Source organism: Bubalus kerabau, chromosome 11, assembly GCF_029407905.1.
Source record: "Bubalus kerabau isolate K-KA32 ecotype Philippines breed swamp buffalo chromosome 11, PCC_UOA_SB_1v2, whole genome shotgun sequence".
NCBI classification, from domain to species: domain Eukaryota; kingdom Metazoa; phylum Chordata; class Mammalia; order Artiodactyla; family Bovidae; genus Bubalus; species Bubalus kerabau.
In genome coordinates, this window is record NC_073634.1 from 55,095,082 (window position 1) to 55,120,383 (window position 25,302).

The following is a 25,302-nucleotide window of genomic DNA, read 5'->3' on the forward strand; positions in this document are numbered from 1 at the left end:
TTTTGTAAATTTTCACAGTTTATATTCATCCCTTTACTTTTCCACATTTGACAAATATTTATCAAGTATTTTCCATTTTCTAGGTGGCTCTACAGAAGTACCTTTGCCTTTATTGACACTTGGAACAGGTTACAAACTTTAATCTAAAATCATATAAATGTAAATTTCCAAATGTGACAATTGCTGTGAAGATAAAGAATTTCACTGAGAGCTTTGCCAAAAAAGGAGAGTCATATTAAAAAAAAAAAAAAAAAACCTCCCAAATTAGGTGAAAAGTAGGAGATAATTAACAAAATACACTTGAAAATTTAGAAAATATCATGAAGAAACCTGGTAATAGAGAAGTTATTGAATAATTATTAACAAAGAACACTTCAAAACAGGGAGGACAAAAAATAGAGATAAGCTAACAAGGTATGATCTGAGACTATGATACATAATTTATACTTTTTAACTCACTATGTTACTATATTATTTTGTTCTTGTGTGTATAATTAAGTATATGTGTGTATAATCATGTGTGTGTACATACATGTGAATGCATAAATGCATCTCACATACACAAACACACAAACAACTATATATATGCACACATATATATATTTTTAAAACTTTAAGAAACTTTTACAGAATATAATTAATAGCCCTTCATGATTTTTGTATTAAAAACACTTGATGACATAAGTCACATTCAAAAATGAACGTAGAGTGAATAAAATTTGTGACTTCCATTTGGATTCAGTTTAAGCCTTGCTTTAATAATGTAATGGTTTATAGAAAATTTTGCAATTTTAATTGCAAAATTAAAGTTGACAATAACATTAGGAACTTTATTACAGTACAATAAGAAAACACTAAAGATTTCAAATTTTTTTTTTTACATTTTGTCTATGACCACATAACTGCACCACTACCACCTCAATGTCTAAAAATCGGAAAATAAGTTTGAACTTTGAAATCTGTTTCAGTAGCTAGTTGCTTTCTCTTTTCTCTGTCTTGGCATTGTGTGGAATTATTAGATGCAATTACTGGCAGATATATGGATTATAATTTATTTTAAGCTCCAGGCAAATTTGAACAGTCAAATAATTTTCATCATTCTACAAATTTTCAAAAACTTGTTTTTCTCTTTGTAAATGTATGTTCTATTTATATTTCTGATATTTGAGGGATTACAAGCATTTTGAGTTCTCTGTAAGCATTTCTATCTTTCATACTCACAAAGTCTGATGTTACCTAGACCATAAAGCCCTATTCAAACCTTACAGTTGGAGATAATCTTTCTTTTAAGCTGTACTACATTTTTAATACCTTTCATGGTACTTGCTTTACTTCATTTTGTAATCTTTGTGTTTATTATTTAAAACCTCATCAAAGGTACATATATATATTGTGTAATTGTCAAATTGAATATTGAAATGCCTGGTGAGAGAAATCAAAGAGGACACTAATAGAGAAATATACCATGTTCATGGATTGGAAGACTCAATATAGTGAAAATGAGTACACTACCCCAAGCAATCTATAGATTCAATGCAATCCCTATCAAACTACCAATGTTATTTTTCACAGAGCCAGAACAAATAATTTCACAATTTGTATGGAAATATAAAAAACTTCGAATAGCCAAAGCAATCTTGAGAAAGAAGAATGGAACTGGAGGAATCAACCTGCCTGACTTCAGGCTCTACTTCAAAGCCACAGTCATCAAGACAGTATGGCACTGGCACAAAGACAGAAATATAGATCAATGGAACAAAATAGAAAGCCCGGAGATAAATCCACACACCTATGGACACCTTATCTTTGACAAAGGAGGCAAGAATATACAATGGATTAAAGACAATCTCTTTAACAAGTGGTGCTGGGAAATCTGGTCAACCACTTGTAAAAGACTGAAACTAGAACACTTTCTAACACCATACACAAAAATAAACTCAAAATGGATTAAAGATCTCAACATAAGACCAGAAACTATAAAACTCCTAGAGGAGAACATAGGCAAAACACTCTCCAACATACATCACAGCTGAATCCTCTATGACCCACCTTCCAGAATATTGGAAATAAAAGCAAAAATAAACAAATGGGACCTAATTAAAATTAAAAGCTTCTGCACAACAAAGGAAACTATTAGCAAGGTGAAAAGACAGCCTTCAGAATGGGAGAAGATAATAGCAAATGAAGCAACTGACAAACAACTAATCTCAAAAATATACAAGCAACTCCTGCAGCTCAATTCCAGAAAAATAAACAACCGAATCAAAAAATGGGCCAAAGAACTAAGTAGACATTTCTCCAAAGAAGACAAACAGATGGCTAACAATTGCATGAAAAGATGCTCAATATCACTCATTATCAGAGAAATGCAAATCAAAACCACAATGAGGTGCCATTTCACGCCAGTCAGAACGGCTGCTATCCAAAAGCCTACAAACAATAAATGCTGGAGAGGGTGTGGAGAAAAGTGAACCCTCTTACACTGTTGGTGGGAATGCAAACTAGTATAGCCACTGTGGAGAACAGTGTGGAGATTCCTTAAAAAACTGGAAATAGAACTGCTTTATGACCCAGCAATCCCACTGCAGGACATACACACCAAGGGAACCAGATTTGAAAAAGACACGTGTACCCCAATGTTCATTGCAGCACTGTTTATAATAGCCAGGACATGGAAGCAACCTAGATGTCCATCAGCAGAATGGACAAGAAAGCTGTGGTACATATACACAATGGAGTATTACTCAGCTATTAAAAAGAATACATTTGAATCAGTTCTAATGAGGTGGATGAAACTGGAGCCTATTATACAGAGTGAAGCAAGCCAGAAAGAAAAACACCAATACAGTATACTAACGTATATATACGGAACTTAGAAAGATGGTAATGATAACCTTGTATGAGAGACAGCAAAAGAGACACAGATGTATAGAACAGTCTTTTGGACTCTGTAGGAGAGGGAGAGGGTGGAATGATTTGGGAGAATGGCATTGGAACATGTATAATATCATATATGAAACAAATCGCCAGTCCAGGTTCTATGCATGATACAGGATGCTTGGGGCTGGTGCACTGGGATGACCCAGAGGGATGGTACGGGGAGGGAGGATGGAAGGCGGTTCAGGATGGGGAACACGTGTATACCCATGGCAGATTCATGTTGATGTATGGCAAAACCAATACAATATTGTAAAATAATTAACCTCCAATTAAAATAAATAAATTTATATTAAAAGAAAAAGAAATCACATTAACTGAAACACATTAAAGTGCAGTCTAAAACCCAGTACAGTATGCTTTTTAGTGAGCTTCCTCAATTTCACACAATAGAATTATAACATGACATTAGCGTAAATAACATCTTTAGAACATAGGATCTAATACAAACTACAACTGTAAAAAAAAAAAAGAATGTCACAACCTTTTCTAACTCAATGAAACTATGAGCCATGCTGTGTAGGGGCAAGCAAGGTGGACAGACATGGTGGGGAGTTCTCACAAAATGTGGTCCACTCGAGAAGGGAATGGCAAACCACTTCACCATTCTTGCTTTGAGAACCCCATGAACAGTATGAAAAGGCAAAAAAGATATGACACTGAAATATGCACTCCCAGGTCAGTAGGTGCCCAATATGCTACTGGAATAGAGCAGAGAAGTAGCTCCAGAAAAAAATGAAGAGGCTGAGCCAAAGCAGAAACAAGGCCCAGTAGTGGAGATGTCTGGGTGAAAGTATGCTGAAAGAACGAACAATCTTGCATAGGAACCTGGAATGTTAGGTCCATGAATCAAGGTAAATTGGAAGTGGTCAAACAGGAGATGGCAAGAGTGAACATCAACATGATAGGAATCAGTGAACTAATTGCATCAGAATGGATAAATTTAATTCAGATGATCACTATATCTATTACTGTGGGCAAGAATCCCTTAGAAGAAATGGAGTAGCCCTCATAGTCAACAAAAAGTGTCTGGAATGCAGTACTTGGGTACAATCTCAAAAATGATAGAATGGTTTCCAAGGCAAACCATTCAATATCACAACATTCCAAGTCTATGCCCCAACCACTAATGCTGAAGAAGCTGAAGTTGGCCAGTTCTATGAAGCCCTACAAGACCTTCTAGAACTAACACTCAAGAAAGAATTCCTTTCATCATAGGGGTCTGGAGTGCAAAAGTAGGAAGTCAAGAGATACCTTAAGAAACAGGAAAGTTTGGCCCTGGAGTGAAAAATGAAGCAGGGCAAAAACTAACAAGAATTTTGCCAAGAGAACACACTTGTCAAAGCAATCACCCTCTTCCAACAACACAAGAGATGACTCGACACATGGCCATCATCAGATGGCATATACTGAAATCAGATTTATTATATTCTTTGTAGTCAAAGATGAAGACTGTCTATACAGTCAGCAAAAACAAGACTGGGAGCTGACTGTGGGTCTGATCATGAACTCTTTATAGCAAAATTCAGATGTAAATTGAGGAAAGTAGGTAAAACCACTAGACCATTCAGGTAAGACATAAATCAAATCCCTTACAATTATACAGTGGATGTGACAAACAAATTAAAGGAATTAGATTTGATAGAGTGTCTAAAGAACTATAGATGGAGGTTCATGACATTGTACAGGAGGCAGTAATCAAAACCATCCCCAAGAAAAAGAAACTCATTAAGGCAAAATGGTTGTCTGAGGCAGGCTCACAAATGACTAAGAAAGAATAAAAGCAAAAGGCAAGGGAGAAAAGGAAAGCTATACCTATCTGAATGTAGGGTTCCAAAGAATACCAAGGAGGCATAAGAAAGCCTTCCTCAGTGATCAACACAAAGAAATAGAGGAAAACAATAGAATGGGAAAGACTAGAGATATCTTCAAGAAAATGAGAGATTCCAAGGGAATATTTCATGCAAAGATAGGAATAATAAAGGACAGAATGACATGGACCTAATAGAAGCAGAAGAGATGAACAAGAGATGGCAAGGATATGCAGAAGAACTATACAGAAAAGAGCTTAATGACCCAGACAACCACAATGGTGTGATAACTCACCTAGAGCCAGACATCTTGGAGTGTGAAGTCAAGTTAGCCTCAGAAAGCATTACTAAGAACAAAGCTAGTGGAGGTGATGGAATTCCAGCTGAGCTATTTCAAATCGTAAAAGATGATGCTGTGAAGGTGCTTCACTCAATATACCAACAAATTTGGGAAACTCAGTAGTGTCCACTGGACTGGAAAACTGGCCATGGTTTTCATTCCAATCCCAACGAAGGCAATTCCAAAACACGTTCAAAGTACCAAACTACCACAGTGCTGCTGCTGCTGCTGCTGCTAAGTCGCTTCAGTCGTGTCTGACTCTGTGCGACTCCATAGACGGCAGCCCACCAGTCTCCGCTGTCCCTGGGATTCTCCAGACAACAACACTGGAGTGGGTTGCCATTTCCTTCTCCAATGCATGAAAGTGAAAATTGAAAGTCAACACCCGTGGTGGATTCATGTTGATGTATGGCAAAACCAATACAATATTGTAAAGTTAAAAAATAAAAATAAAAAAGAAAGAAAGTGAAGTCGCTCAGTCATGTCTAACTCTTCACGACTCCATGGACTGAAGCCTACCAGGCTCCTTCATCCATGGGATTTTCCAGGCAAGAGTACTGAGTGGGGTGCCATTGCTTTCTACCAGACAATTGCACTCATTTCACAAACTAGCAAATTAATGCTCAAAATTCCCCATGCTATGCTTCAACAGTACATAAATCGAATACTTCTATATGCACACATTGGATTTACAAAATGCAGAGGCACCAGAGATCAAATTGCCAACATCTGTTGAGTCATAGAAAAGCAAGAAAATTCCAGAAGAGCATATACTTCTGCTTCATTGACTATGCTGAATCCTTTGGCAGTGTGGATCACAAAAGACTGTGGAAAATTCATCAAGAGATGGGAATACCACACCACCTTACCTGCCTCTTGAGAAACATGAATGCAGGTCAAGAAGCAACATTTAGAACTGGACATGGAACAATAGATTGTTTCCATATTAGGAAAGGGGTACATCAAGGCTGTATGTTGTCACCCTGCTTATTTAACTTACATGAAAAGTACATCATGTGAAATGCTGGGCTGGTAAACCTTACAAGGTGAAATCTAGTTTGCCAGGAGAAATATCAGTAACCTCAGATATGCAGATTGACACTACCCTCATGGTAGAAAGTAAGGGGAAATAAGGGGCACCTTGATGAAGGGTAAAAAGGAGAGTGAAAAAGCTGACTTAAAACTCAGCATTCAAAAAATGAAGAGCATGGCATCTGGTCCCTCACTTCATGGCAAATAGATGGGGAAACAATGGAAACAGTGACACACTTTATTTTCTTTGGCTCCGGAATCACTGCCGATATTGACTGCAGCCATGAAATTAAAAACACTTGCTCCTTGGAAGAAAAGCTTTGACAAACTAGACAGCAAATTAAAAAGCAGAGACATTACTTTTCTGTCAATTGTCCATCTAGTCAAAGCTATCCTTTTTCCAGTATTCATATATGGCTGTGAGATTTGAACCATAAAGAAGGGTAAACATAGAACTGATGCTTTTGAATCATGGTGTTGGAGAAGACTCTTAAGAGTCCTGTGGACTGCAAGGAGATCCAACCAGTCAATCCTAAAGTAAATTAACCCTTAATATTCCTTGAAAGTACTGGTGCTGAGGCTGAAGCTCCAGTGTTTTGGCTATCTGATGTGAAGAGCTGACTCATTAGAAAATACCCTGATGATGGGAAAGATTGAAGGCAGGAGCAGAGGATGAGATGGTTGGAGGACAACACTGACTCAATGGACATGAGTTTGAACAAGCTCTGGGAAATGGTGAGGAAAAAGGAAGTTTGGCCTGGTACAGTCTATGGGGTCACAAATAGTCAGACAACACTGAGCTACTGAACAGAAAAAACAGCAAAGTACTTCTAAGAACTATTAAATTATCTGGGTGTAAAGGCATAAAAATTCAACCCACTAGATTGTCTCAAGGAATCGTGCCTCTTTGTCCTTCCTGTAACTGAACTCACTTTGAATAGAACTAACATTTGTGATCAATAAGATATTGTAGATATTACAGAGCATGAAGTCATAAAAAGAAAAGTTAGGAAAAAACAAAAAAGGATTTATGGATTCTTTTCTCCCTTTGGATTGTTTGTTCTGGTGGAAGCAACCCTATAGGGAGTGCCAAGCAAAGAGGGACAAAGTCTTGTTCCAGTAGTTAGAAAACACAGTCAAACCCTCCTGCCATGGACACATGAGTGCATCACCTTGGCATCTGATCCTCTGGGCCAAGTCAAGACAGAAAACTGAAACCCTGGCCAGTATCTTGACTATGACTCCTGAGACATCTTGAGATAAAACCACTTAGCTAAGCCATCTCTAATCCCAATCCTCAAAAACTATGTAACATAAATACTTGTTTGTTTGTTTTTTTAATGCTAAAATGTGGGCTAATTTGTCATAATGCCATAGATAACTGTTATGACATTTAATCTATCAAGAATTACATCTAAATACCGGGTATTTAGATGAGTACTTAGCTGAGCTAAGCACTTACTTTGTCTTATATCATTTATCCTTCATAAAATACCTATCTGGTATTAACCAATTTTACAGATAAAAGTTATAAACACTTAAAAACTTGCCTGAATATTGTATCCACAAAAAGCTGCTTAATGATGGAGATAAAGTTCAAACACATTTAATTCTTGCTCTAAGCTCTAACTGTAGGAAATATATTTTCTTTGGGGTAGCAGATGATGAAAATATTTATATGATGTGATCTCTGAATTAAATATATAGTGCATTAGGAAGATAATAGACTTATTCATGAACATTTAGTAAAATGAAAATGCCAAAATAAACATTTGAGTTCTATATGATTTCAGAAATATGAGAAATATATGCTGAAGTATTAGTGAAATTCCATTAGAAAGAAGAATTTTTTGCTGAGAAATCTTTATTGGTGACAAGTGATAAGACAGAAGAGGAGCCAGATTTGTATTTCACAGTTATTTGGTTTGGTATCAGGAATAATCCCTGGAGAAGGAAATGGCAACCCACTCCACTATTCTTTCCTTGAGGATCCCATGGACAGAGGATCCTGGCAGGCTACAGTCCATAGGGTTGCAAGAGTTGGACAGGACAGCGCTAAACAACCACCATAAGGAATAATAATTACTTGTATGAGAGAAAGAGGATTTCAAAGTTTGTGTTCAAAAGTAGTGGAGAGATAAGATGTAAAAGGAAATTTGAAGGATCAAGAAAATATTAAATGATAGTTTTAAGTGTTTTGTCGTATTAACAGTTGATAATTTATCATCAGTAGAGTTATTTGACAAAAGGGAAATTTAAAGGAGATCAGTGCAGATGTTCATGTGAATACACAGAGAAAATTAAATTTTAGAAAATAAGCATAAATGTTGATGCCAAGCATACTTTACCTGTTCTATATAAAGAACTGATCTGAGAAAGAAGAGGAAAGTGAAAGATGACCATAGAATGAATTAGTAATTCAGGGACAGAAGAGTCTGGCAGGCTACAGTTCACAGGACTGCAGAGAGCCAGACACGACTGAGTGACTAAGCAGAAAGCAAAAAAAGAAAGAAAGAAAGAAAAAGCCAAAGTGATTAAATAGCTTAATAAATAAATAAGCAAGTTGGGTTATAATCAATGAATTATTTGGACATGAAAGAAATATATCTCTTCACCACTTAAATACTTCAAAACAGGTAAGATTCAATCTTAAAATAGTATGATGTGCACATCAAAGGAAACTATTAGCAAGGTGAAAAGACAGCCTTCAGAATGGGAGAAGATAATAGCAAATGAAGCAACTGACAAACAACTAATCTCGAGAATATACAAGCAACTCCTACAGCTCAACTCCAGAAAAATAAATGACCCAATCAAAAAATGGGCCAAATAACTAAGTAGACATTTCTCCAAAGAAGACATACAGATGGCTAACAAACACATGAGAAGATGATCAACATCACTCATTATCAGAGAAATGCAAATCAAACCCACTATGAGGTACCATTTCACACCAGTCAGAATGGCTGCAATCCAAAAGTCTACAAGTAATAAATGCTGGAGAGGGTGTGGAGAAAAGGGAACCCTCTTACACTGTTGGTGGGAATGCAGGCTAGTACAGCCACTATGGAGAACAGTGTGGAGATTCCTTAAAAAACAGGAAATAGAACTGCCTTATGATCCAGCAATCCCACTGCTGGGCATACACACTGAGGAAACCAGAAGGGAAAGAGACATGTGTACCCCAATGTTCATCACAGCACTGTTTATAATAGCCAGGACATGGAAGCAACCTAGATGTCCATCAGCAGATGAATGGATAAGAAAGCTGTGGTACATATACACAATAGAGTATTACTCAGCCATTAAAAAGAATACATTTGAATCAGTTCTAACGAGGTGGATGAAACTGGATCCTATTATACAGAGTGAAGTAAGCCAGAAAGAAAAACACCAATACAGTATACTAACGCATATATATGGAATTTAGAATGATGGTAACAATAACCCTGTGTACGAGACAGCAAAAGAGATACTGATGTATAGAATGGTCTTATGGACTCTGTGGGAGAGGGAGAGCGTGGGAAGATTTGGGAGAATGGCATTGAAACATGTAAAATATCATGTATGAAACGAGTTGCCAGTCCAGGTTCGATGCACGATACTGGATGCTTGGGGCTGGTGCACTGGGACGACCCAGAGGGATGGTATAGGGAGGGAGGAGGGAGGAGGGTTCAGGATGGGGAACACATGTATACCTGTGATGGATTCATTTTGATATTTGGCAAAACTAATACAATTTTTTAAAGTTTAAAAATAAAATAAAATTAAAAAAAATCTCAAAGTAAAAAAAAAAGAGAGATTAAAAAAAAAATAGTATGATGAAATTGATTTAAGACTTTCAAGGGAGAAACAAAAAATCAAACTAATTACATGTGCCTGTAGTACACAGTTTGTCCTCTAAAGGCAAAGCTACTATTTTAATCATACATAAAGATTTTCCCCATTAGTTTAAGTATTCTGTCACAACCATAAATGTGTCTACAATGGAAATTTCAAATGTTTCTACAATGGGAAATGTCTTTTTGTGTGATGGCATCATCAGCATGTAACAAATTATCTGTTTACTAACTGGAAATTAATGACTCCAGAGCGTCAAGTTTAATATTCAGTTCAGTTCAGTTCAGTGACTCAGTCGTGTCCGATTCCTTGCGATCCCATGAATTGCAGTATGCCAGGACTCCCTATCTATCATCAAATCCCAGAGTCTACCCAAGCTCATGTCCATTGAGTCGGTGATGCCATCCAACCATCTCATCCTCTGCCGTCCACTTCTCCTCCTGCCCTCAATCTTTCTCAGGATCAGGGTCTCTTCAAATGAGTCAGCTCTTCGCATCAGCTGGCCAAAGTATTGAAGTTTCAGCTTCTACATCAGTCTTTCCAATGCACATTCAGAATTGATCTCCTTTAGGAGGGACCGGTTGGATCTCCTAGCAGTCCAAAGGACTCTCAAGAGTCCTCTCCAACACCACAGCTCAAAAGCATCAATTCTTCAGCACTCAGCTTTCTTTATACTCCAAATCTCACATCCATATATGACTACTGGAAAAACCTAGCCTTGACTAGACGGACCTTTGTTGAAAAAGTAATGTCTCTGCTTTTTAATATGCTGTCTAGGTTGGTCACAACTTTCCTTTCAAGGAGTAAGTGTCTTTTAATTTCATGGCTGCAATCACCATCTGCAGTGATTTTGGAGCCCAAAAATATAAAGTCAGCCACTATTTCCACTGTTTCCCCATCTATTTCCCATGAAGTGATGGGACTGGATGCCATGATCTTAGTTTTCTGAATGTTGAGCTTTAAACCAACTTTTTCACTCTCCTCTCTCATCAAGAGGTGATGAAAATTCACTTTCATCAATTTCATCAAAATTCTTCATTTTCTGCCATAGGGTGGTGTCATCTGCATATCTGAGGTTATTGATATTTCTCCCAGCAATCTTGATTCCAGCTTGTGCTTCATCCAGCCGAATATTTCTCATGATATATTCTGCCTATAATTTAAATAAGCAAGGTGACAAGATACAGCCTTGACGTGCTCCTGTTACTATTTGGAACCAGTCTGTTGTTCCATGTCCAGTTCTAACTGTTGCTTCCTGACCTGCATACAGGTTTGTCAAGAGGCAGGTCAAGTGGTCCTGTAGTACCATGTCTTTCAGAATTTTCCACAGTTTATTGTGATCCACACCGTCAAAGGCTTTGGCATAGTCAATAAAACAGAAATATATGTTGTTCTGGAACTCTCTTGCTTTTTTCATTATCCAGCAGATGTTGGCAATTTGATCTCTGGTTCCTCTGCCTTTTCTAAAGCCAGCTTGAACATCTGGAAGTTCACGATTCACATATTGTTGAAGCCTGGCTTGGAGAATTTTGAGCATTACTTTACTAGTGTGTGAGATGACCGCAATTGTGCCATAGTTTGAGCATTCTTGGCATTACCCTTTGAGATTTGAATGAAAATTGACCTTTTCCAGTCCTGTGGCCAGTGCTGAGTTTTCCAAATGTGCTGACATTGAGTGAAGCACTTTCACAGCATCATCTTTTTGGATTTGAAATAGCTCAACTGGAATTCCATCACCTCCACTAGCTTTGTTTGCAGTGATGCTTCCTAAGGCCCACTTGACTTCACATTCCAGGATGTCTGGCTCTAGGTGAGTGACCATCAGGATTATCTGGGTAATGAAGACCTTTTTTGTATAGTTCTTCTGTATATACTTGCCACCTCTTCTTAATATCTTCTGCTTCTGTTAGTAAGCGTTAGTCACTCAGTCATGCCTGACTCTTTGCGACCCCATGGACTGCAGCCCACCAGGCTCCTCTGTCCATGAGATTTTCCAGGTAAAGATACTGGAGTGGGTAGGTCCATACAATTTCTGTCCTTTATTGAACACATTTTTGCATGAAATGTTCCCTTGGTGTCTCTAATTTTCTTAAAGAGATCTCTACTCTTTCCTATTCTATTTTCCTCTACTTCTTTGCATCAATCACTGAGGAAGGCTTTCTTATCTCTCCTTGCTATTCTTTGGAACTCTGCATTCAAATGGGTATACCTTTCCTTTTCTCCTTTGCTTTTCACTCCTCTTCTTTTCACAGCTATTTGTAAGGCCTCCTCAGATAGTCATTTTGCTTTTTTGCATTTCTTTTTCTTGGGGATGGTCTTGATCCCTGTCTCCTGTACAATGTCATGAACCTCCATTCATAGTTCATCAGGTACTCCGTCTATCAAATCTAATCCCTTAAATCTATTTCTTACACTGTATAATGATAAGGGATTTGATTTAGGTCATACCTGAATGGTCTATTGGTTTTCCCCACTTTCTTAAATTTAAGTCTGAATTTGACGATAAGGAGTTCATGATCTGAGCCACAGTTAGCTTCCAGTTTTGTTTTTGCTGACTATATAGAGGTTCTACATTTTTGGCTGCAAAGAATATATCAGTCTGATTTCTGTCTTGACCATCTGTTGATGTCCATGTGTAGAGTCTTCTCTTGTGTTGTTGAAAGAGGATGTTTGCTATGACCAGTGTATTCTCCTGGAAAAATTCTATTAGCCTTAGCCCTACTTCATTCTGTACTCCGAGGCCAAATTTGCCTCTTACTCCAGGTATTTATTGACTCTCTACTTTTGCATTCCAGTCCCTTATAATGAAAAGGACATCTTTTTTGGGTGTTAGTTCTAAAAGGTCTTGTAGGTCTTCATAGAACCTTTCAACTTCAGCTTCTTCAGCATTATTGGTTGGGGCAGAGACTTAGATTACCATGATATTGAATAATTTGCCTTGGAAACCAACAGAGATCATTCTGTCATTTTTGAAATTGCATCCAAGTACTGCATTTTGGATTCTTTTGTTGACTATGATAGCTACTCCATCCATTTCTTCTAAGGGATTCTTGCCCACAATAGTAGATATAATGGACATCAGAGTTAAATTCACCCATTCCAGTCCATTTTAGTTCACTGATTCCTAGAATGTTGACCTCCACTCTTGCCATCTCCTGTTTGACCAGTTCCAATTTTCTTGATTTATGGACCTAACATTCCAGGTTCCTATGCAATATTGTTCTTTACAGCACCATAACAATGCTTAAAGATGCTGTGATGGTGCTATAAAATCTAATCTTACATAGCCATTTATTTAATCTTGCTATCATTTCACTTATTTAATCTTGCTATCAGTATGTGTAAACCTACAAAATAATAAAATAATTTGCTCTTAATCATGGTAATGATCAATTTATTTCAGTGAACAAAAGAACTGGAAAATATAAGATTCCTTTTTTCTAAGATATTTATGTTTTTTAATATTATTCCTAGCAAAATAAAAGCCCTTTATAGTTTTTTTCAGATATTATTAATGTTGGAATGGTAAATTTCACTTTACCAATCTTATTAATTCAAAATTAATTTTGAATATGAAAAAATTTTATCCACCAGGGACTGTCTATGATGTTTCTTTACTTTTATGATTTTCCCATGTCATATATATATATATATATATATATATATATATATATACCATCAACTCTGAAATTAGTACAAAGAGTCTGGGGTAATATTACTAATGTTATGCAAACATTCCCAGAGAGTTCCATGAACCAGGTGGCCCAAAGATGTGCAAAGAAGGGGATATGATTGTTCTGGAGCTTTGTTTTTTTTGATTGTTAATAGACTATTATGGTCACAGCTGGCAATATCCTGAATTGAAATGTTCTGGAACTTCAAATGAAATACCTCCCATAAATACTTAGTTAAATAAATGATTGTTTACCATTTCAATGAGTTAGGCCTCAGATTCCTAAATGAAATAAATGGAAAATTTAAATGTAAATAGGATGATTTTTTTTTCTTTACTATTTACCAAATATCTTAACTTGCACAAAAATTATTATTCTCTTTGACTTTCAGAACTGACCCAGAAATGATGTACAACACTTTCTTCCCATGTATATCTACTCTGTAAGACAAAAAATAAAAGTAAAAAAATAAAATAAAATAGAGAGAAGTAGAAAACATGAACAAATTAAAGAAAGTGTATATTTACTGATGTTTCCAAATTCTACAGTTATCTCAGTCAGAATATTCTTCATAAAATTCTACAAAGTGAAATATATATTTTAAAATTTTATTGGAGTACAGTTGATTTACAGTGTTGTATTAGTTTCAGCAAAATGATTCAGTTATACAAATACACATATCCATTCTTCTTTAGGTTCTTTTTCCATATAGGTCATTATAGAATATTGAGTAGATTTCCTTGTGCTATACAGTAGGTCCTTATTAGTTGTCTATTTTATATATAGTAGTACATATATGTCAATCCCAATCTCCCATTTTAGCCCTCTTCCCTCTTTCTCTCCTGGTAACCATAAGTGTTTAAGTTTGTTTTCTACATCTGTGACTCTATTTATGTTTTGTAGATAAGTTCATTTGCATCCTTTTTTAGATATCACCTTTAAGTGATATCATGTATTTGTGTTTCTCTGTCTGGCTCACTACACTCAGAATGGCAGTCTCTATGTCCATCCATGTTGCTGCAAATTGCATGATTTTGCTATTTTTTATGATTGAGTAATATTTCATTACATATATTAATATGTATCACATCTTCTTTATCCACTCCTCTGTTGATGGACATTTAGGTTGCCTCCATGACTTGGATGCTATAAAGAGTGCTATAAGACTGGACACTATAAAACTCTTAGAGGAAAACATAGGCAGAACTCTTTCTGACATAAATTACAGCAAGATCGTTTTTGATCCATCTTCTAAGATAATGAATATAAAGACAAAAATAAAGAGATGAACTCTAATTAAACTTAAAAGCTTTTGCACACAAAGGAAACCATAAGCAAAGCAAAAAGCCAACCCTCAGAATGGGAGAAACTATTTACAAATGAAATAGTTGACAAGGTATTGATCTCCAAAATATGCAAACAGCTCATGTAGCTCAATATATAAAAATGGAAGCGACCCAATCAAAAAATGGATAGAAGAGCTAAATAGACATTTCTCCAAAGAAGACATACAGATGGCCAAAAGCACATGAAAAGATGTTCAGCATCACTAATTAGTAAAGAGATACAAACCAAAACTACAATGACTATCACCTCCCACCAGTAAGAATGGAAAAATCTGCAAACAATAAATCCTGGGGAGGATGTGAAGAAAAGGGAACCCTCTTACACTGTTGATAGGTAAAATAGCCACTAGGGAGAACAATATGCAAGTTCCTTTAGAAAAAGCTAAAGTAGAGCTCCCATATCATCCAGCAATCCCACTCCTGGGTGTATACTCAGAGACAACCATAATTTGAAAATATCCATGCTCTCCAATAGTCATTACATTATTTACAAGCAGTACAATATTTATTTAATATGAAGAGCTATGCAGCCTCAAACCATTACTCTCCTCTACCTCTACTTTTATTTACATTTATCAAAAGATACTTAATATTATTTGCAAAGACAAAACAACTTGCCATTCCTAGTAGTTTAATTCATTTTCAAGACAGTTTCTTTCTCTATGGACTTAATATACGCTTTTCTTCTAAACATACATTTGCTATGGCTCATTGCTTCCATTTCTGCTTGTATATGCTTCTGATATGTAAAAGGACATCTTCATGAAAGTTTATCAGAATGTTCTTGTTTGTGTCATGAGGAACTTAAGACAAACTAGGCCATTGGTACAAAAATGAATAAATAAAATGTGGCAGGTGCATACCATGGAATGTCATGTAGGACTTAGAAGCAAAGAAATAGATATGTGAAAAGCAGTTTCCAGTAACCTCCGTCTCCTGATGTTTTCCTCCTTGTACAATCTCTTCCTCCTCAGTGTGGGGTGAATCTCCTAAATGACTTCTATGATTTCTAATGAATAGAACATGGTAGAGGTGGTGATACATCACATTTGGTTACAAAAGATCATGGCTTCTGTCTCTCATTCACTCTGGGGGATGCAACTGCAATGTTGTAACTGACCATATGGAGAGGATTATGTAGCAAGGAACTGATATCTCTCTCTAGAAGCCAGGAGAATTTGAGAACTATCAACAGCCCCATGTGAGTTTGAAATTGGATCTTCTGAGCCCTAGCAAGAGCCATGTGAATGAGTTTAGGATAGAAATTCCCCCAGTATGACTTTGCAATGGACTGTAACTTAGGATATCATCTTGACTTCTGCCTTTTGTGAACTGTAAGACATACCTTGATTCTCAATTCACAGACACATAAGGTATTTTAAGTTGGGAGTGGGTAATTTGTTACACAGGCTTCCCAGGTGGCTCAGTGGTAAAGAATCTGCCTGCAGTGCAGGAGATGAGGGTTTGATCCCTGGATTGGAAAGATCCCCTGGAGAAGGACATGGCAACCCGCTCAAGTATTCTTGCCTGGAAAATCCATGAACAGAGGAGCCTGCTGGTCTACAGTGCATGGTGTTACAAAAGAGCCAAACAACAAGGGACTAAACAACAATAACAAACTTGTTACAGTGTGGTTGATAGCTGTGTAGACACACTGTAAAATTTACCAAACTGAAAGAACTTGTATACTTTGTGGGTGTTGGTATTAATTTTTTTTGTCTATTGCTTCACAACCATCACATATGTGACGATTGGGGAAAATAATTGACTCTCATTTAAATTTAAATAATAAAAGATATCACAGTGCCTTCTGACAGATTGAAGCTTAAATTGAACATTGATTTATTTGTTCAACAAATATCTGAGGGACTAAATATGTTCATATATATTTTTCTTGGTGAAGACAGACAAAAAATGTACTTCACATTCTACCACCAAGGACTTATTAATCAACAAAGGGAACAGAGATACAAACAACTATTAAGACACAGGGAAAATTTAGTGTTAAATAGAAGTACAAGTATTCCAGACACAAAAGAGTTTCTGGAAATTGATACCAAAAAACCCCAATTTTTATATGCTATAAAATATTTTATATCTAAAAATGGTAAAAGAAAACATAAAAATGAAACAATGAAATTATAATAAAGGGAATGAGAAATTAAAACCGCCTAGATAAAATCAGGGTATGGACATTAAAGAACAATGAAAGACAGCTGGTATTAGAAGGGTGTTTCATCTTTCCTATGTGTTAAGTTCATTTTACTGATTTTAGAACAGCACTATCAAGAAACAGCATGGCTTGGGTTACTTTATTAGCTCTGCATAGCATGATCTCAAATTAAAGAGTTTTTTAGGAACGAGAAAATATTTTGCTAAAAATTATCATATATATAGTAAAATGAAGCATCTTCATTTATGTAATTGAAAGAGCTGCCAGAAACCTCATTCTGTTTTTGGGGTAAGTTTATGGTGTGTCTGTATGTGTGTATTTGTAGTCAGATGGGTTAATTAAAAAAAAAAAAGGCATGAAAAATCACAAAATGCAGAAACAGTCCATTCTTGTATCTGACACTTCTATGAATTAATTTAGGACACAAATAAAATAAAACCATGTTAAGGCATCACCATTGTTCACTGGCTACGTTACATCTTTATACTAATACTCCTCTTTTCCTGGATAATATTTTAATGAAGAAAAAAATACAATTGAAATTTTAATAAAACACATGCTTAGTCAAAAATATGGTTGAAAGTTGTAACTATTGCTGGAGGGAGGTAATGTCATCAACATAAATATTTTCTGGATAATGTTAAGAGATCAAATATTATCAAATACCATAAAAAGCCCTGGGCCACAAAGGTCCCCTGGAGAAGAGAATGAGTACCCACTCCAGTATTCTTGCCTGAAGAATTCCATGGACAGAGAAGTCTACCGAGGAACAGTCAATGGGGTTGCAAGAAGTAGGACACAACTGAACAGCTAACACTTTTACTTTTGCTATAAAAAGACCAAGTAGAAGTGATAAATCCAGACCTTCTAACCATATGTCAGATAATTTATTTGGGTAAAAAAAAAAAGAAGATTGGAAACCACTTCAACAACATCAAAAGTTATCACTAGGGCAAGTGATATGGTGAGACAAGCAAAGATAACCCGAGTTGTGAAGCTGAGGTAAGTCAGTTGATCAATAATGAATAGTGAGGTGCCAACAAATCAGAAGTTACTGTGGTTCAGTCAGGTCCTACTTGAGACCATCAAAAACTAGTTCAGTGGAACTAGCTCAAAGCACTGCTAAAATTAGGATAGTACTTTATTGTGTAATCTGGCCTGTTAGTTCACTTGATTATAAAGGAAGTCCACATCTGTATAATGGATAAAATCTACTTAAACAACTGGTAAATGGCTACTGAGCATCTTAAAAACAAAACCTTAATCCAGCATGTCTTAGAATAAGAAATAAGGATCTCTGGTGGCTGAGAGATATGTAATTGCCTTAAGCAAATTCTAAGAATTTTTAAATTGGGAATCTGAGCATGTTATAAATAGTGTGTTACTATATTTTACATACATAGGACTGTCCTTGCATTGATTCTATTTGCTTTTACATTTTATAATCAATTTGGCCATAATCATTTATAGGGAAATTCTTAAATTGTTAATGAAATGTTATTCACATTGATGTTCATACAGCTCTGAAAGTCTGTAAATATCATCCCAGGAGTTTATAATTCCTCAAGATTAAAATACTCTCAGTTAAACCTATTAAATATAAAGAAGCTGACTGTACTTTAGGAACAGTCATTTAAATCTGTCTGTCAGTTTGTTCTCTGAACATGCCCAAAATTATCTGATTGAATTAAGGATTGTCAAGTGTGAGGGGGGTTTCTCTATTAACATTAGCAAAAAGGCTGTGCACACAGGAATAGAAAATTATTTAGACATTTTCAGAATCCAAGCCTTCTGGATACTTTGCTTCTGTCTGAGCAACTCTTCTAGCTATCTCATATTTATGTATCTTCAAAAATTCTTCTTCTTCCATGAAGTATACACTAAAAAAAAAATCACCTCAGAGTAATTGTTTTCTCATTTCAATTTAAAACAACTGTAACCCATGTTGTTTTGGAAATTGTAACCTTAGTTTTCTGACCTAGGAATAAGACTAGTTATGATTTCTATGTCCACCCAAAGCAAAGTCTGAAGCAAGGAGGTGATTGCAAGTGGCATATTTGGCAGCAAACCTATGAAGTACATGATTGTAATGGGGTAAAGAGAGGCAGAATATAATAAAATGTGCATTTTCTAAAAGGTTACTCTGAAGGACTATAGGCCTTAGTCACCAGGGGGATAATGAGAGAGAAGAGAGAGAACCCAGACCTGTCTGTGAAACATGATTCAGAGTTGAGTTATATCACCAAAGGTAAGAGAACACTTTTGTTATTAATAGACAGCTTCTTCTGGGGACAAATGCTTTTCACTATTTTAGGTTTGTTCTACTAGAGGAAAAACCTTGCAGCCTCATGAAAAGATTAGCCCTCAAGCAAAGTCTAGGTTGTGATTAGAAGCAACCCTGGGAACACGGTTGTCTAGAAGATATGAACATGTCACACACTGTGTCTGGTACAGTAACTCACATTGATAAGAATACACAGTAGATTACTATCTATAGGTCTTGACTAATGTTATATCAGACAAAAATTTCAAAGCAAAAAAAATGTATTAGTGATAGTCATGCTTTATAATGAGAAAATGGTCAATTTGTCAGGAAAATATAACAATCATAAAGACATAAAGATACAAAGAGAGCACCAAAATACATGAAGCAAAAACTGTTGGAAATGAAAGCAAAAATACATAATTCATCAATAGTAGTTACAGACTTAAATACCTCACTATCAATTATGGTCAGCAAAACTAGACAAAAAATTACCAAGGAAATAGAATATGACAGGCAAACCAGTGAAAGCAGAGTATAAGTTATTCTAAATTGCACTTATGCCATTATTTAGGATAGAACAATACTAGGACATAAAACAGAGGATGTTCTCTGACCACAATGAAATGACATTAGAAATCTAACAAAAATAATATAAGACATCCAAAACCATGTGAAAATAAAATGACACATTTTTCAGTTCAGTTCAGTTCAGTCACTCAGTCATGTCCTACTCTTTGAGACTCCATGAACCGCAGTACACCAGGCCTCCCTGTCAATCACCAACTCCTGGAGTCTACCAAAACTCATGTCCATTGAGTCGGTGATGCCATCCAAACATCTCATCCTCTGTCGTCCACTTCTCCTCCTGCCCTCAATCTTTCCCAGCATCTGGGTCTTTTCAAATGAGTCAGCTCTTCACATCAGCTGGCCAAAGTATTGGAGTTTCAGCTTCTACATCAGTCTTTCCAATGAACACTCAAAATTGATCTCCTTTAGGATGGACTGGTTGGATCTCCTTGCAGTCCAAGGGACTCTCAAGAGTGTTCTCCAACACCACACTTCAAAAGCATCAATTCTTCGGTGCTCAGCTTTCTTTATACTCCAAATCTCACAACCATATATGACTACTGGAAAAACCATAGCCTTGACTAGACGGACCTTTGTTGAAAAAGTAATGTCTCTGCTTTTTAATATGCTATCTAGGTTGGTCATAACTTTCCTTCCAAGGAGTAAACGTCTTTTAATTTCATGGCTGCGATCACCATCTGCAGTGATTTCAGAGCCCAGAAAAATAAAGTCAGCTACTGTTTCCACTGTTTCCCCATCTATTTGCCGTGAAGTGATGGAATCAGATGTCATGATCTTAGTTTTTTGAATGTTGAGCTTTAAGCCAACTTTTTCACTCTCATCTTTCACTTTCATCAAGAGGCTCTTTAGTTCTTCTTCATTCTCTGCCATAAGGGTAGTGTCATCTGCATATCTGAATTTTTTGATATTTCTCCTGGCAATCTTGATTCCAGTTTGTGCTTCCTCCAGCCCAGTGTTTCTCATGATGTATTCTGCATCCTTAAAAGAACTAAATTATAAAAATATCACAAGAGGAATAATAAAATGCTCAGAGATGGAAGAAAATGAAAATACAATACACCAAAACTTATGAGAAGCAGAAAGAACAATGCTTACATGGAAATTTATAGCTAAAACCACCTCTACTAACAAAAAGAAGCATCTGAAATCAATAAATTAGCTTCTCAACTTATCAAACTTGAAACAAAAGAACAGAGTAAAACACATCCATACAAAAGGATTATGGAATTCCTAGGTGGTGTTTGTGGTAAAGAACCTGCATGCCAATTCAGGATACATAAGAAAATTGGGTTGAATCATTGGGTGGAAAAGATCCCCTGGAGAGAGCATAACAACCCACTCCAGTATTCTTGCCTGAAAAATACCATAGACAGAAGAGTCAGGCAGGCTACAGTCCATAGGGTTACAAAGAGTCAGACACAACTGAAACAGCTTAGCAAGCAAGCACAGAAAGATTGAAATAATATGATAGAAGGAAGAAATATAATAGAAATTTTTCAAAAATAAAAAAAAAAGTAGAAAAATAAGTACAGCCAGAAGTTATTCTTTGAAAATAGCATCAAAATTGACAAAATTTTATCTATACTGACAAAAAAAGGAGAAAGAGGAAAAGGTAAAACTATTAAAATCAGCTATAAAATAAGAAATACTTCTCATAAACTTACAGAAATATATATAAATATATTTATATAGCAGTGATTCTATGCATACTCTGAAGCTTAGGTTATGCAATGAACAATTGGACAATTTTGATGGAATAGGCAAATTTCTAGAAAGATAAAAAATACTGGAACCAACTTAAGAACAAATATAAGATCTAAATGTCCCCATTTAAAAAAAAAAAAAAAAACTAAAGGGAATTTTCAAAAACAAACAAAGAAAATATTTCCAACAAAACTACTCATAAAAAGAAAAACCCAGGAAAGTATGGCTTCAGCAATTCTTCTACTGATTATTGAAAGAAGAAATAATAACAATTCTTCTCAAAATCTTCCACAAAGTAGTAGAGGAAAGATTGCATCACATCTCAAAGAAGCTAGTGTTACTTTGATATTGAAATCAGAATCCACAAGAAAATAAGCCACAGGCCAATATCTGTCATTAATATATACATGGAAAATACACACAAAATATTATTGAGTCAAATCCAGAAAGGTATTACAAAATTATGCCATCACCAAATGAGATTTATTAACCTAAGAATAAAAGGTTGGTTTAGTATACAACAATCGCATAGTCTAATACACCATATCAGTGGGGAAAAAAAAACCCCAAAATTATTTTAATAATAATAAATAATAACAAATAAAAAATGTGATAAAATCCAGCACTCTTTCCCATAGATGACAGCCTATCAGGCTCCTCCCTCCCTCGCATTCTCTAGGCAAGAACACTGGAGTGGGTTGCCATTTCCTTCTCCAATGCATCAAAGTGAAAAGTGAAAATGAAGTAGCTCAGTCCTATCCTACTCTTCGTGACCCCAGGGACTGCAGCCTACCAGGCTCCTCCATCCATGGGATTTTCCAGGCAAGAGTACTGGAGTGGGGTGCCATTGCCTTCTCCAATATTAAGATGATTTATGGCAAAATTGACAAATTTTTTTCTTTTGAACTCTTCCTTCTATTTTCCCCTAAAACTTTACTGATTCTCACGTCTACCTAGTTTAAATATCTTTTTCTATTTAATATTGTTCATCTGCCAACCAATAAAGCTCTTTTGTTGAAGATGAAAACCTTACCTAATGTGAAAACCAAAAGATGGTGGAATTGCAAGTCCCTAAGTTGAAAATGTTGAATAAGACTTTTTTCCCATGTCCTTCAAAGTACTCCAGTTAGATCACTTCCCACATAGCCACGTCTTCAACAAATTAAGACATATGGCTTGCAAGCATCAATCATTGTTTCGAATAGACATTATCTTCCTTGTTTTTATTTTTCCTTTTTAAAACTTCACAGTTTATAGGGACAACATATTATTTATCATGTTATTTCAGCCTGGGAAACCATTTTAAGAACTGGAAATAGGTACATAAATGATACGTTAAATTTTCATCAAGTCAGTGAAGTGTTTTCCTATTTGACACATCTTAGTGTGTAATGAAACATAATGGTGTGAAACTGCTAAGATGAAAGGAACTGCATGTGGCCTGCCCAGAATGTGAAAATAGTCACTTTTACAATATATGACTCAGAGTTTAAAGGATAGTGATATGTTTGGGATTTTTTTTTAATAGAATGATTCATATGGTTTTTTATGCCTTTGATACTTTTGATGTTTGAAGTATGTACTCTTACATATTCTCGATAAAAGTCCTATTTTAATTGTAAATTATGGAGGAAAATAGGTGGTTTATTGATGAAAAGTTGAATTTAATTTAAATAATGTTTTTCATCAATTCTTAGTGAAAATTATTACAACCATAGCACTGAATCTCTACTACGTCAGAAAATCTACTATTTGTTTTACATATATTATATCACTTAATTTCTAAAAATATGTGACCTAGGCACAATTTTTATCCTCATTTTCCAAATAAAAAAACTGGGGCTTTAAAGAAAGTAAGTGATTTACTAGGGATACATATGGGTTAATTACTGGGTGGGGATTCAACATGCCTGTCTATCTCCAGAGACAACAGTCTTCACCCCAAGTGACTGAGTAATTGTGTGAGATCCTTAAATACTTTTACAAATAGTAGAAAATTAAATTGCCACAGAACAATACAACACAGTTTTTAAGGGTTCAGCAAAAAGAAATATATTTTATCCTTGTAGAGGATGTCATTTCAGGAGAGAGTTGAAAAACAAATATAATTTGGATAAGGAACAGTTAGTAAAGGCTATGGTTTTTCCTGTGGTCATGTATGGATGTGAGAGTTGGACTGGAAGAAGGCTGAGCACTGAAGAATTGATGCTTTTGAACTGTGGTGTTGGAGAAGACTCTTTAGAGTCCCTTGGACTGTAAGGAGATCCAGCCAGTCCATTCTGAAGGAGATCAGCCCTGGGGTTTCTTTAGAAGGAATGATGCTAAAGCTGAAACTTCAGTACTTTGGCCACCTCATGCGAAGAGCTGACTCATTGGAAAAGACTCTGATGCTGGGGGGGATTGGGGGCAGGAGGAGAAGGGGACAACAGAGGATGAAATGGCTGGATGGCATCACTGACTCGATGGATGTGAGTCTGAGTGAACTCCGGGAGTTGGTGATGGACAGGGAGGCCTGGCGTGCTGCGATTCATGGGGTCGCAAAGAGTCAGACATGACTGAGTGACTGAACTGAACTGAACTGAAGCACCCTAGAATGGTGAGCAAATGGTATGGCTGCAATTCAGAGGTATCTTGCAATCATCTAATTTAAGTACAAGATAAATGCCATTTGATTTTTGTAGACTGATAAGGTCAATGAGGTTTTGGGGTATTTTTATTTTTTGTTTTCACTAAATGTTTTATTTTGTATTGGAGTATAGCTGAATAACAATGTTGTGATAGTTTCAGGTGGATAGCATGGGGACTCAGTCATACATTTACATATCTCTATTCTCCCCGAAACTTCCTCTCATCCAGGCTTCTACATAATATTGAGCAGAGTTCCATGTGCCATACAGTAGGCCCTTGTTGATTATCCATTTTAAATACGTGTCCACCCCAAACTCCCTAAATATCCTTTCCCTTCATCCTACCCCCTGGCAGCCATAGAGTTTACTACACAGCCTGAATTATGCATTATCCATTTCGTACATCCTAAATATCAAAGTAGGGGCTCTTTCAGATTAAAATCTCTTTTATTTCAACAATGAATGCAGAGTTTGCAACATTTCCCCATCAATATTTTTGCATGAGTGCTGGGGTAATCAATCCTCTCTGGAGTCAATAGAGTTAGCCTCTTGAGTATTGGTTCTTGCTCCTTAGAATGCATTGGTTTTTGCCACTTAACTATATTCAGAGCATTGGTGGGGATATTTTATAGCATAGTATTAGGTCAAACCAGGAACACTGTTGACCTGCTTCTGGTTTTGAGCTCAATTTTCCAGCATTGCAGTACAATAGATTCTGGAAAACAGGAGAATGTACTGCCTAGAATTATGTCATCTTAAAAGGAATTTCAAAGAATCTTCCAAAAGTGATTGCTGATGATACCCTTATTCTAGCCAATCCTGAAAGCTGAAAGCAGGGAGTTCTAGTCTGAGTCCAATACTCAGTGAAAACTCCCAGTAAATCCATGCTTCTCTCCTAGTTTATTCTGACAATGGTATCCAATGAGATGTGTTTTTATTCTTCCAAGGAAACAATTTTAGAAAG